Below are 12,500 nucleotides of genomic sequence, written 5' to 3' on the forward strand. Positions count from 1 at the left end.
ACTCGAGCAATTTGAAAAGTTGCATTGTTGGAGGAACTTAGTTACATGGAGGTTTTTATTTATTTTATATATATTTCGTCACAAAAAGTTTGGTTGAGAAGTTTGTTTGAGAAAAACAATAGTGCTAATAGTTTGGTTTCTTTTACATATTGTAAAGAGCTGCGATGAGATGTTATGACAAACTCGACAGAAGAGATTTCGCGCGGAGGTTGGGGAGGGGGGGGGGGGGGGGTACCCAAGAATTGACTAGGAGCCGGTCATCCAGGGCAAATGGAAAATATATCTGGACACCTCAGTTTTTAATTTTTTTTTTTTTTTTTTTTTTTCGTACTTGTTGACGAACTACGACAGCGATATATCACTGACGAATGATGTACGAGGTTTGGCATTGTTGTTGACCTTAGTGATGTTTGTAAGTGACCAAGCTGACATTTTGTCCAAAATAATTTAAGTTTTTGGCGGGAAAAAGTTTGTTGTGTAAACTTGGAGAATAAATATAACTACCAATTACCTTTAGTGTTATTTAACAAAATCAGCCTTTAGCATCAATTGAAATCAGTGGTTGGAAATAAATACATAATTGAAGTACATGTTTTTATTATACAAAGTTCACAGTATTTGACAAATTGAAGTACATGTTTTAGTTCACAGTATTTGACAATATTGTATGTAGTAATGGTTCACAGTATTTGACAATATTGTATGTAGTAATGGTGTTTAAAATCCAAAACAGGTACTAGAAGTTGCCAACTGGTATAATTTCTTCTTAATTTTGGGAGATAAGGCGAAAATGCCTCCTCGTATCCTAAACCTCTTCACGGCGAAAATGCCTCCTCGTATCCTAAACCTCTTCACGGCGAAAATGCCTCCTCGTATCCTAAACCTCTTCACGGCAAGTTGCAGGGGCCTCCCCCTTCCTTCTGGTATAGCTTATTGTTCATAAACCTCTGCTTTCAGTCCACTTTAACCCTACATTTCTGGAGCCTTCTCGCGTCTCCGTAAATCTGGAATAATTGGCGACAAAATTTATAATAACATAAATCATTTGGAGCTTTGTGCTTTGGAAATATTGACGACTATTTGGAGCTTTGTGCTTTGGAAATATTGACGACAAAGTCAATGTGCAATACCATCTGGTATGTATTAGAAATTGTGACATATAAATACAGGTTTGAACACATTTAGTTGATAAAAAAAATAGATATGTCACATTTTATTCAATAATAGACTCTAAAAATACCTTATTAGAACTTAGAGAAATGGTATGTGATCTAATTGTACTACACCGTAAGATATTTCTTATTTAACCCATAATTGTTCATACTCCGTTACATTACTCAATTTACATTTGTAACACCCATAAGCAACCCATAATTGTTCATACTCCGTTACATTACTCAATTTACATTTGTAACACCCATAAGCACACCACAGTCTTATAATTCCTTCAAGAATTTTTTATTCACTAATGGGGTGAAAAACCAACCATCTATTTAATGCTGGCTTGTGGGTTATACATGAGTCATTGGAATGAATATCACCAGACAACCATTGATTCAAACAATTTCTATTTCCTCTAGTTAAGGCAGACAGCCACAAAAAAAAATGTGATATTTTAATCATTGTAAGCCTTTTTGTCGTTTTAATAGCACTAATAGGAACTATCAAGTAAAAACGTTAATATTCGTATTATATTTCAAGAATCGAACACTTGTATTAATGAAAATTGTAAAAGTTTTAAGTGACATCTTTATATAGTTACTACAGCCCAAGGTCAAAGTTAGAGGTGGACTAACATGTAAAAATGCATGTTACTGACATGAAAACAAGTAAATTATTTTAAAGGACAAGGTCATACTTGAGATATCACATAACGTTCAAATACAGTACCAACATTATTTTAAGCTTCAAAATTTAATTACTCCCCAGTAAGAAGACCTACTATCATTTTATATCCTGACACGTGACATTCTATGAACAGTAATAGTATTTGGTAGTAAAACAAAGGGTGGGGGGGGATAGTTTGGCTGCTTTCAAATATCTCAAGTGTGATATGACACCTCACTGGAATCATAGTTGGAAAACAAAGGCATATAACAAGAATGCTAAGATCATATCTTTCTCGCAACTACGCAACGTTTCTTATCCAACCACTAAATTACTGTTAATAGTTCAACAAAAAGACTACTGAATTACTATTCATAACTAATTTTTAGTCAATGTATTACATCTAATTCAATATCGTATCTCCCTATAACGTAATTCAGGGGTTCTCTACCTGTGGTTCCCGAACTCCCGGGGTTTCAAAAATTGATAATAAGGGATACTTAGATGGCTAAGAACAAATATTTCAAATACTTGAATATGCTGAGAGAGAGAGAGAGAGAGAGAGAGAGAGAGAGAGAGAGAGAGAGAGAGAGGAGAGGAGAGAGAGAGAGAGAGAGAGAATTAGGATAAAATTTATTAGAAATCCATTCACTGTAATTCTGCATTCTCTCATATAACGCCTAAGAGGAGTTCGTACATATGATGAACTAATCCTTTACAAAAGATACATTTGGAACCCCTTCCGTGACCAAATGGCTTGAGTGTGGAACATGACCTACAATTCCATCTGTCCAATACTGCTTCTCGAATTGAGTAACTTGTTTGTAACTAACATGCACAGCCATCAACGTACTGAAGTTCAGAATTGTTTGATAAAGGAAATATTGCTTCACTCCTGCATGTGTAGTATTTGTAAAATACTTGGAATATCAATATTTTTTCTCAATATCATCTGTAGTTAATTAGATTACCATTTTCTTCGATGTTACATTACAAGGGGAAAGGTAAATGGTCTTATAACTCAGGGGGTACTTGACGTGAAACAGATTGAGATCCCCAGATGTAATACATCTAATTGAATATCAATAATGCTCGAATAAATTGGAATATTTAATTCTCACAATATTTCCTTTAATTTAATTCCTAATTGGTAAACATCGTTTTGAAACCTGGACAGCCTAATTAAATTTACTCAAGTGATTGAGTCATGTGGGTTATGAGACATGTTAAGGTCGATAATGGGACTGCTTTCTGTCACCTTCTTGATATGAGAAACTCCTAGAGTCTAATATTGTTTCGGACTTTCACCTTCAGAGTAACTTTTATTCTATAGTGTTTTATGCTCAACTAATATGATTTTCTAGGCAATGATTGATCGGTGACACGAATAATTCTGATCTAATTGTAATTGCAGCCAGATGACAAACTAAAGATTGGGACGTGGTATTGGTACTGAAATCGAACATGAGTCTTTTATGAACAAGAGATCAGATGGAAAACTGGCATTAAATAACTAGCAATGCCATAGGAAAAATTTGAATTTTAGTGTTATAGTTATTCAAGAAAATGACATAGGATGAAGGTAGAATGCAGGTGTGATGCAAGTGGCAGGGGTAAATAAGTACTAACGAAGATTAAAGATATTCCACGAAATATTCACAATAAGGTAGCAAGGAGTGCACATTCAAGAGGGAATGTTGGCGGGAGAAGTTTTAAATGGCTACAGGGAAACAGCCTATTTTGATAGTGTGGAGGAAAGGTTTAAAATATGAGAAAATCGCCTGGGAGTAACGGTTTCATTTGCCCATACACATTGATAGCAAACAAGTGTAGTAGTTGAAACATTTTTATTTTGTCGTGACAAGGCGTAATGGTGGAAATATAATTCATTTCGTTTGAACTAGGTGAATAATAACTAGGGGGCGTGGCTTCGAAGTTTAACATATAAGCAGGGTTCGACTGGTAGTCTTTCGGTCGTTCAAACTTTCACGGTAATGTTTACATACATAATTATAGTCAGTTCATTTTATTTTCAGTACTTGATAAGCTGCTTATCAAGTTAAATAATTGTGGGCTCTGGGCCAGTATGGCAAGCTGCTTGTCAGATTGCAAACTTCCGAAGTTTGGCAAGTGTTTGTAGATTGAGGTTGAAGATTGCGATGTGCATTTGATATTGGAGTAATTGTGACATCAAAAGCAATACTGCGAGGGATTGGGGATGGAATTTCGAGATATGTCAAATGATTCGTAACAAACTTAATACAGTATGCAGGAAAACTTACTATCAAATATTACAACAGAGGCTCTGATATATGTGGATGACATGTGCCACAGTAATAAGAAACTAGTAATAGGAAAACGTATTAGCAACTGCCTCAGTATGTAAGAGCTGGAAAATTTACTGCTAGAATCACTCTTGAAGTCAACTGTACAGTAATACGATTTTTTTTTTTTTTTTTTTTACAAATATTACAGATAAGGCTCAAGATTGAATGGCAAACTGTATAGGAGTTTAAATATGAAAGGGAACGGTTTTCTGAAGACCATAGTATAAGCATAAGCCAAAAAAAAAAAGTATGTGGTATGTGGTTCAACATATTAACAAATATAAATACTTGAACATATTTGGCACATTGGTATTACACCTTACAATCAAATTACCGGAAACCATTTGAAACCACATTATAATGGGAGCTAATTACACCTTACAATCAAATTACCGGAAACCATTTGAAACCACATTATAATGGGAGCTAATAGGAAGTGAGGCATATAGCTAGCATAGAATAGAAGTGTAAAAATTATTTTTTTTTTTTCAGAACTTCATTATATCAGATGATAAAGGTTTTGATAAATGGTTGAAGATGAAATAAAGGAATGTTGGGGGAAAGTCTGTTAGAAAAACAAAATTAAAGCTGAAGATGTAAGAAACTATAAAAAGCAAGAAATAATAAATTAAAGGTAAAATGACCAATGAAATTAAAAGGAAAATATAAGGGATTTTGACTTAGGAAAAATCGTATTTTTGGGTGATATAGCCATGTCGTCCTGATGAAAGTTCCTTCTGGCAACTTTCTACAGTATATTTCTGCTATTGATATTACAACAGAATTACCGTCAGGCACCAGCCGCCCGTTGAAATACTACCGCCAGAGAGTTATGGGGTCCTTTGACTGGCCAGACAGTACTACGTTGGATCCTTCTCTTTGGTTACGGTTCTTTCTCTTTGCCTACACATACGCCGAATAGTCTGGCCTATTGTTAACAGATTCTCCTCTGTCCTCACACACCTGACAACACTGAGGTTACTAAACAATTCTTCTTCGCTCAAGGGGTTAACTACTGCACTGTATTTGTTCTGTGGCTACTTTCCTCTTAGTAAGGGTAGAAGAGACTCTTTAGCTATGGTAAGCAGCTCTTCTAGGAGAAGGACACTCCAAAATCAAACCATTGTTCTCTAGTCTTGGGTAGTGCCATAGCCTCTGTACCATGGTCTTCCACTGTCTTGGGTTAGAGTTCTCTTGCTTGAGGGTACAATCAGGCACACTATTCTATTTAATTTCTCTTCCTCTTGTTTTGTTAAAGTTTTCATAGTTTATATAGGAAATATTTATTTTAATGTTACTCTTCTTAAAATATTTTATTTTTCCTTCTTTCCTTTCCTTACTGGGCTATTTTCCCTGTTGGGGCCCCTGGGCTTATAGCATTTTGCTTTTCCAGCTAGGGTTATAGCTTAGCAAATAATAATAATAATAATAATAATAATAATAATAATAAACGACTATCCGAATATATCGTGTATAATCAGGGACGTATCCTAAGATAACCATAGATATCTGCACCCCAAACAGACCTTACCCAGTCTAATGCACAAAGGGGTAGGATAATTAGGACAAAGTTGAAGTCTATAATTAGGAACGACAGGACGCATTATATCGGTTAACTGAACATGAGAGTTATCAAAGTAAATAAGTTAACGTTGAAAATGCTAGGTTTGAGGATAAATTATTGAAACAGGAATGGAAATGAAGCTCACGTGTTTACGTAGAGGTGGCTGATACAACAGAACATTAGTTTAGGTGCTGAGACCTACGAAAATTCAAAGGGAAAAGCAGGAAGGATGCAATAAGCAAATTATAAATAACCTAAGAAACAGCCTGATATACATGGCATGAATTAGAAATTGGGAGATAAAAAGCAAGAAGGTTGTAACGCTACTGCTGGAAGAAACTAAAAATGACGCAGTGTGCGTAGATTGCAGCACTTTGCTCAACACTTCTAGTAGTGTGCCCACACAGGGTTGCCAAGTTTTCTAAATACAGAAAAGGCCAACTTTTAATCAACCAGTTTTAAAAGGCCAAAAGTATAGCATTTAAGGCCAACCTTTTTTCATGCAGTTACCCAGGGCCAACCAATTTCAAAAGGGCCAAATTTGAGGCTTTTGCCCTGAAAAAATGGCCAAACCTGGCAACCCTGTATAATAATGCATCCCACAATCGTAGTTGCTGAGAGAATATTACCAGTAAGCTAAAGAGGCTTGTATGGTAAAGGAAGTAATGTCTCGCCTATCTCAACAAGAGAATTAAAGCTAAATATAAAGGATAGTGAATTGTCTAAAGAAAAATTACACTTGGTAAAATAAAAGGTGAAAATAAAGAATGAAACAAATGCGTGATATCTCATGACTAGAGAAAAATAGGAAATGGGGAAATATTGTTATACAGTATAGGCACAACAATCTTGAATACCTGAATCCAATGGTCTGGTAATAATAGAAATACCTCAGCTTTTTATTAATAAAAATAATGTATTGAACCAGAAGGGTGGGGAAATAAAAGTGCAACAATGAAACTATAAGAAATAAGGTGCACTATAATGATGAACATTGCCAGGCCATGTTAAAGTAATGATAGGATTGCTAGATGAAAGCAAGAAATGTTATTAGCTTTAGCCTGAATGATTAGCCTTCTTCTGGCTCGAGGTGTCAATAACAGTAGTCTAGTGGGATAAAGAAAAATTTCACAAAACTAGTTTGTATCATCTCGAGGAAGCGTGTGACAAGGGACCAAGATAGACAAAAGGTTTTCAAGGAAAAAAAAATCTTGTTTTAGTAAATGCAAATATTGATAGATAGAATATTTAAGTTACATTGAACTGCAAAACGAGCATCGAGATCCAGTAGGAGCTTAGTACTTAGTGGGTCCTGGTAGTAGTCTAGACGAAGGTGGGGGAGACTGCAAAAGATCCCGTACTAACATGGATGCTATGTGGGTGCTAATAAGATTTAGAAAATGGTTAACTATATAATGCCTTGATTAAAATATACAAGGTTTATGCTAAAAATCACAAGAGTTCTTGAATACTGAACTATTTTGGGAAAATGAAACTATAAGATGCGGGACAATTAATCAGAAAAGAAGTGGGTATGTAAAAATGGGAAAAACTGGCTAGGCTTTGTGTGAATTCTGCAGGAAATTGCTAAAGTATGAGAGGCTTGGAAAGAACGCCTAATTCGTATAACCCAAGTAAGGGAAAAGCCGACGAGAAAATGGAAATAATATATATGGAGATGATAATGACGAGTACCCTTCAGCTATTCAAGAAATCTTTTACCAAAGAGGAAATAGGTCGATCTTCTTATATTTGAACTCTAAAATACACTTGCCTCATTGCAATTGAGAAATCAAATACGGTGAAACTAGAAATTGAAAATAGTAACAAAATCAAGGTTAACTTTAGAATTATAAGGGTAGTTTAACAATTTTCATCGAAGAGCAATGAACAAAAATTTGTCTCGTAGTTTACAATATGTTTTCTGGCAGGTCAAAACTTTCTTAAAACAGAATCGAAATTACACAATTTCTATTGCATGTGACGAAACAGATTATATTAAGTATGAAATTACAAAAAAAAAAAATAACTATTACTCGCTAACGACTCAAAAGGTTCTTGGCTCTTATCCCCAACTAATTAATTGCTTAAGCAAACCGTCAAAGAATATGTGGAGCAGAGCTTTTTTATTTTACAGTTTTAATTTTTACCAAAATGCGTCTGTAGATTTTTTCCCCCTACTAACTTTTCTCTATACCTTCAGTTTGGGAAGTTTGTTAGTTTCTGTGGCACTTGAAACTGAGTTTCTCTGGCGTTTTAAATTACATATATTGGTTAAAATGTGAATCTTACTTTCTTACACTATGATACAGACTAAAAGCTGTAGTTTTTCCTCTCATGCTTGGTAGAACAGTGCCTTGTACAGGAAAATGTGGAATTTTTTCAAATATCAAATCTATAATTCTAAATTTGTTAAAGCCCATCCAGTTCGTATGTAAGTAATTAGGAATTCCACATTAAAATTTTGATTTGTTAGTACCGTAAGGCTACTGAGTTTAATGTCAGTTCTCAAGATTTCAAACCCATAACCTGTTAATAACCAAGCCACCAATATTACATTTCATACGAGTGTTAGAGGTATTAAGGTTAAAGGAAAGTTAAGTCTCTATAATAAATTATATTATATTCACTTGATATCAGTCACTTTTTGGGCATTATTAGTGTCGAAGAGGAGTTGAGCTTGATGATATTTGAGCTTGATATCAGATGTCCAGGGTGGCAGTCGAGGATCGGTAACCTGAAAAAAAATGAAATATTTAACTTTATTGTTGCTTATCGAGAGAGAGAGAGAGAGAGAGAGAGAGAGAGAGAGAGAGAGAGAGAGAGAGAGAGAGAAAGTTTGACGGGTCATATTAGCTTACATTTTCGCATTGACTTAAGTGCTAACCACAGAACACACTAGTTTTAAAAGCAACAAACTAGTCCTCCCCTTTTTTAACACAATACTTTCCTCTGTTCCCATAGCCAAATGAAAAGACAACCCATTCTGATGCATACAGTACCTAGCACACCTTCCTCCCCATGCACCTCATAAATTGAGCCCAGACTATCAGCATCCATATAACGACTAGTATGCACTCAAGTAACTTCAATCAACTAAGTCACAGTGCTTACACAGGCAGAATCCCAATATGTTTATCACCCTTACTAGTGTCAATTCAAGCTAAAACTAAAATTAATCCTAATCTAAAGGGAGCCATATTCTTACCCCGAAAAGCAAAGCCACAGATCACAAGGAAAATCTAAACTCCAGGACCAAAGAGAAAAACCAACATATATTACTAACATATACCTACTTTAACCTTCACACTGCACCCACAGAGAAACAACTATTAAACCAAGGGTATCACAAGATTTCAAGAACAAGGAAAGGGCTATTAAGGCATCAACAACTCAGACAAACCCATACATCCTAGGGACCCCAGGTCATCCTAAGTAGAAAAGAAAATATCCATGGTATTAAAAAAATACTAAAAATCTATGAATTATTAAAGATACGCACAGCTACTGTTACTCAGTAAAACTGGTATTGTGGTCGTAATTAACATGCCTTAAAATTCAAAACCATGACTTTAAGGAAGGACATTTTGGTCATCAAAATTCTATAAAAAAAGAAATTACATCTCCTTATAGAAACTTCACGCACAGCATCAGATATACATAACCTATGCCAAAATGTTGCATACTACTAAAAACCTTGCATCACTAGATATCTACATACTGCATGTGATTTCGATAGAAATTAAATTCATACTTTCCAACTACCATTTTAAATAAGAAAAAAATATATAATCAAGTAACTGCCTTATTCATAATTTCAGTTAAAATGTCGTGAATCCCAGGGAAAAACATTAGGGGGGACCAATATCAATTTCACCTTTTAAATCTGACAACAAGTCCCTAGGTAAACTAATACAATGATACAAATCTAGGGAATTAAAACAACTCTACTACAATGTAATTGTTCAGTGGCTACTTCCTCTTTTTTTTCATGTTTTTATAGTTTACACAGTATATGAAAGACCTAATTTAATGTTGCTACTGTTCTTGATATATTTTTATTATTACTTCTGTTTGTTTACTTCCTAGTTTCCTTTCCTCACTAGGTTATTTTTCCCTATTGGAACCCTTGGGCTTATAGCATCTAGCTTTTCCAACTGGGGTTATAACTTAGTTTGTAATAATAATAACAATTCTATACGAAAAAAAACATCACATTAAAACATCGACCAATCCAGCACTCAAGCCATCCAATACCATACAGTATTGTAGAACCCGGAGTTACGAGTAACTGAATATGATAATACAAATTAGGATTAGGTTACGAGTAACTTTGAATGGGAGAATATACATTTGATTTTGGTTAAAAGTAACTGAATACGAGAATACAAATTTTATTCAGGATACGGGTATCTTTATCGGTCTACGAAGAAAATTTTCGTACCATTTAGACATTTTTAGTTAACAAGCAATAAAGGAAACTATCACGTGGTGCTCTTGCATCCTTGTGTGGTCACAAGATTTTTACCCCATTTTTTATAATTAGCTCGATACTCCCCCTTGCTAGCCTCAGACTCTTCCACTTTCGTACAAGCATCACCTTGGGGGAGCATCTTTGGAATTATTCTTTGATCAATTGTTATCACTATCGTTCGCCACGAAAACATTTCCTGCTGCATTTTTAATTGAACAGTACTGTATAGTATCGTGGTAATGGCTCCCAAGATGATTACTGTAGAAATTAAAATCTAATCGCGAAGCATGAACAAGGTACTCGTGTGACCGACCTGGTTTAACTGTACATCCTTAAATTGTAAAAGTCTGAAGGATTTCAAATCAATTGATGTTGCGAAAGCTGTGATAACATTGAGATAACAAAGATCACATGTTCTTGATAACCTTGAAATCTTGCTGCCTAGCTAGAATAATGACTAGTTAGCAGGTGATACAATTATTAACGAATGACTAGTTAGCAAGTGATACAATTATTAACGAATGACTTATCAGGTGATACAATTATTAACGAATGACTAGTTAGCAGGTGATACAATTACTAATGTGTAAAAAATATTGTATTGTATAGTGACCTTTTGAAAAAGGAGCCAGGTACGCGAGTAGAAAAATAAAAATAAATGGTCAAGGCGAGGCAGAGCTGGTTTGAGATTTTCAAGAGAACTAGCATCCAGTGTGTTGAGCGACACGGGGAGCCCGCAAGCTTCGATGTCAAGGCAGCAGAGGTATTCGTGTCCGATTTTAAAAAGGCTCGTGGATTTCAAGTCTTACATACCTCATTAGATTTTTTATTGCGACAAGAAGCTTTTTTTTTTTTTTTTTTAAAGTATAGGAACCTGGAGACCTTCCTTACAACAGCAAAAAAGGTAATTCTGGGTCAGGACCCCATGAAATACTATCTACCCGTTGTTATGTGCTAATGTCAGTGGGGATTGCAAATTAACCCGTTCCTGGTGCACAGTATACTCATAATCCACAAGCCTTCAAAAAGCGTAAGGTACAATAGCAATCAGGTCAAAGAAGTAAAAAAAAAGCTTGAGTAACCCACATTTTGTTTGTGGAATGAGTCGAGTAAATTTTTGGTATTGCGGTCAAAAGATACCTTGTGCAAAAGAACCTCCCATTCGAAGCCATTTCACTCATGGACAATGCTCCTGCCCATCCTTTAGGCCTTTGAGATGACCTAATGCTGGAGTTGAAATCAATAAAGATCAAGTTCCTACCACCAAAAAGCACTAAAATAATACTCCAGCCCATGAATCAGCAGGTCACTCAAACTTCAAAAGCCAACTCAGCCTTTGAGAATTTTGGTCAGAGCATTTCCATATTGTCAACTGCCTCAAAATAATTGAAAATGTCTGGGAAGAGGTCACCATCAGAAGCAACAAATCTGCTTTGAAGACCCCGTCGTCCTAATGCCTTATTGAACATGATTTGGAGGGATTCGAACCCATGTAGGAGGCAGTTGACAAAACTGTGTCCTTGAAAAGACAATGGGGTTGGAGATGGGCAAGACAGAGATCAACGAGCTTCTTTGGGAACATCTGAATGAATTATACTTGTAACCAAAGATATACTGTCATTCGACAGAAACATTGTAAAATGGTAGGAAAATACTTCGGATGCCTAGAACTAGACTTAAAAAGAGAAAAAAATGTGAAAACCAAAATAAGAGACTCATCATGGCACTTTTCCCCTTAGACGAAATTGATTACAGTCTACTTTTATTTTATTGTTTAAGAGAAAAGTATGAAATATTAATACAATACTGCCAGCATCAACATAAAATTCCTGGCCTCACCCTAACTCACTCTTGATAAACCTTATTTGAGCAAAACCAGCGTATACAGCTATATTACCACAAGGAACGTTCACAGTAATTCACTGAATATAATTCACACACTATGGAATTTACAAAAGCTTTAGTCAATGCAAGTGAAAAAAAAAAATATACAATATCCTCGTGTCAAACAAGGGGTACATACATACATACATATACCAAGGCACTTCCCCAATTTTGGGGGGTAGCCAACATCAAACGAATGAAACCAAAAAGTGGACCTCTCCTCTCTATGTTCCTCAAAGCCTGACAAGGGACTCAACCGAGTTTGGCTGGTACTGCTAGGGTGCCACAGCCCACCCTACCCCGTTATCCATAACAGATGAAGCTTCATAGCGCGGAAACTGCGTCACAATCGCTCGCCATTCATTCCTATTTTTAGCACGCTCTCTTGCCTCTTTCACATCTATCCTCCTATCACCAAGAGCTT

General features: G+C 35.5%; 1 long non-coding RNA gene across 2 annotated transcripts in view; it reads right to left on the reverse strand.

Annotated features, from left to right (window-relative positions):
* Positions 1 to 575: 575 nt before the first annotated feature.
* The window catches only part of LOC137626315 (uncharacterized), a 48,490-nt gene continuing 36,565 nt past the window's right edge, over positions 576 to 12,500 (reverse strand). Inside the window, exons 3-5 of one of the 2 annotated variants that reach the window (XR_011041005.1) lie at positions 8,349 to 8,455; positions 848 to 1,004; positions 576 to 811 (exon numbers count right to left, since the gene is read on the reverse strand). This is a non-coding gene — a long non-coding RNA (uncharacterized lncRNA). Of the gene's footprint in view, positions 1,005 to 8,348; positions 8,456 to 12,500 lie in introns of both variants that reach the window. The other variant, XR_011041004.1, reaches the window with a different exon arrangement.

Source organism: Palaemon carinicauda, chromosome 33, assembly GCF_036898095.1.
Source record: "Palaemon carinicauda isolate YSFRI2023 chromosome 33, ASM3689809v2, whole genome shotgun sequence".
Lineage (NCBI taxonomy): Eukaryota > Metazoa > Arthropoda > Malacostraca > Decapoda > Palaemonidae > Palaemon > Palaemon carinicauda.